Below are 2500 nucleotides of genomic sequence, written 5' to 3' on the forward strand. Positions count from 1 at the left end.
GCCACGAAACGATCCACGCTGATCAACACCAGATGAAAAATGATGACCGAGGTCAAAAAGAAGCTACTTGAGGTGCTTGCCTTGCAAATTGTAAGCTCGATTTCGTCGTTAGATCCATGTTTTTTAAGCGCACCTTTCATCATGTGGAGAATGAGTGAGACAGGTATTAAAATATCAGCAACGCACAAACTCATCACTATCACGTTTGAGGCGGTTCGCAGGATGGACAATTTCAAAAACGCTCTGATCAGGAGAGAGTTTCCACAGAGGCAAATGATGATCACGACGACTTGGATGCTCAAAAATGTCACCTGCTCGGTTGGGCTTGGATTTCCTTTCGAACAATTTTTCGCCATAGCTTTGAAGTGGGGCCAGCAGTAATATAGATAGGACTTGCAATGAGGAGACCTTTATACGGAACAGTGTCGTTTTCCCGTGTCTGTTTCCGTCGACAGGTGATCTCAAAATTCAATAACTTGGAATGATTAACAAGTAATGCAAACTCACATTAGACGAATTTAGTCGACTAATGACGAATGTCGTAACTCTAACTCAGCGTTTTCCAATTTACTTAAAGGGTAACTGACGGCTAGAAAGTCACTTTTTTTTAATACTGTCTAAATACCTCAGGTAACACATTGAAACCGACACAAGGTACTTCGAATGCTTTTTTGTGCCTTTTTTCGCTCGAAAAACTGTCATAAATGCCGCTTCGTAAGCCATCCACCGTAAACGCTTAGAATTTGATCATGTGACCTGATACGTCACACGTGTGTACACTAAGCAAAGTAGATATAGCGGACAGTAGTGCAGGTGAGAGCAGCTCGAACTCGGGGTCCGATTTTCGGATTTTGAGGCTTCGATGGAAGGCGAAAATAATGAAAGGGCTTTGGAACCTGTTGGTGAAATCAGGCTCTGGCGATTTGAACTGCCAGGAAGAAATGAAAATCGAGCGCGCGATTCAGAAGAGGATCAAGAGCCCCGGACGCCGCTGTCGCCTCAATCAAGAAAGCGACGAATGGTGAGTGCATTACCTTTATAGTATCTCAAAATCAATCGCGGCTAGATTACAGAATACCCGTCCACTCATTAGCACACGAATAAGGTGCATTGTTATTAAAGCCTCGTTCTTAAAGAGCAGAAGGCAATATGCAAATTCAGTCGCTTATTAAATATAGGAGCGATGAAGTAAGAAGATTTACATGTGCAGACTCTTGAATTCTATGGGAGCGACGTGTTTTTAAGCTACACGCAAGTACCTTCCAAAACTTAGGTTTTAATACGCTGAAAATACAAACATACGAGCTTGTGAAGGTGCTTTGGAAGGATTCATTTTTGAGAGTAGTTTTCCACATGATACATGTACATGTTTTGACGCTTTAGTATTGAATTTGGCGAACGATTGAAGATTTCTCGTCTTTCACTATAAAACGCAACGCAGCAAAAATAGCATTCGTACAGGTACTTAGAATTAAACATCCTCTTAATATTAACTTATTGTGAACTTCAGTTTTCCCCTCTTTTGTGGTCTTTGTACCTTGTTTATAGCCGAAGTTAAGTTATCTGTCACGTTTGTAACAGTTGCAGTGCTGATAACTGTTCATTTTGGTGAAACTATAAATCATACAACTTGTGTTCTCTATTTCTTCTTTTCAACATCGTGATAAATTTTTTTACTGTACTGATTCTTTTATTACAAGGTGTCAGTGTGGAAACTGGTGTCAACATGGAGGGAGGAAGAGAACATCTGCTGTCAAGAAGTAGATGCAGTGAAAAATAAAAATTTGAGAAATGCAAGGAGTGACAGGCCACACTGATTCCCTTCCTGTGTGAAAGCATGTATAGAACCTTTTATAGTTAAGGATTTTCCTTTTTTGTACAAAATGATTGGTGGTGCTTTAAAAATTTGGCGAAGTAGGGGTTGATTTTGAATTCAATGCCATTTTTTGAGTAAAGCTTCTTTTAGGTTTGACACTGATGGCTGGTATTGTGTCACAAAAGGTAAAATATCTTTTTGTGTTTTGTTATTTCCTTTAAAATAATTAAGCACTGAGCCCCTCCTTGTGAATTTGATTTCTGATAGTAGTTTTTCTACCGAATTGCGTGGGTTCACCTCTGTCCCGCAAATGTCTTTTAAATTTTGAAATGTTTTCCTCGAAAGTTACCCTTTAGGAGTTTGTTCCGAGGATTCCTGAGGCCTCACTATGACGAATCCGTTTTTCATGTTTGGCGGGTGACAAGAAGTAAAATGCTACAGTGGAAGGTCTCCGTGGGTTTAAAACGTGATTTTACATCAAGGATTGTTTGATCTTTGAATCTCGTGTCTTTGTCTACGATTGTTTCTAGAAACACAGTTTAGTGTCCTGCGTGACCTCGGAGCTCGAGTCTTCTACCCTCGATTGTTCGTTACACAAAGGGAGTTTTGTTGTTATTCTTCGAGCTTCGTTTACTTGCTCGGGAGTAGGAGACGCATGAATAGAAGGAACTGTGGACTTTTTAA

The 2500-nt window shown here is 40.1% G+C and overlaps 1 long non-coding RNA gene across 1 annotated transcript; it reads left to right on the plus strand.

Annotated features, from left to right (window-relative positions):
- The first annotated feature begins 788 nt into the window (after positions 1 to 788).
- LOC138021551 (uncharacterized) lies at positions 789 to 1797 on the plus strand. Its single transcript, XR_011126387.1, has 2 exons — positions 789 to 1021; positions 1701 to 1797. It is a non-coding gene; the product is annotated as an uncharacterized lncRNA (long non-coding RNA).
- The last annotated feature ends 703 nt before the right edge of the window (positions 1798 to 2500 follow it).

Source organism: Montipora capricornis, chromosome 10 (assembly GCF_036669925.1).
Source record: "Montipora capricornis isolate CH-2021 chromosome 10, ASM3666992v2, whole genome shotgun sequence".
Lineage (NCBI taxonomy): Eukaryota > Metazoa > Cnidaria > Anthozoa > Scleractinia > Acroporidae > Montipora > Montipora capricornis.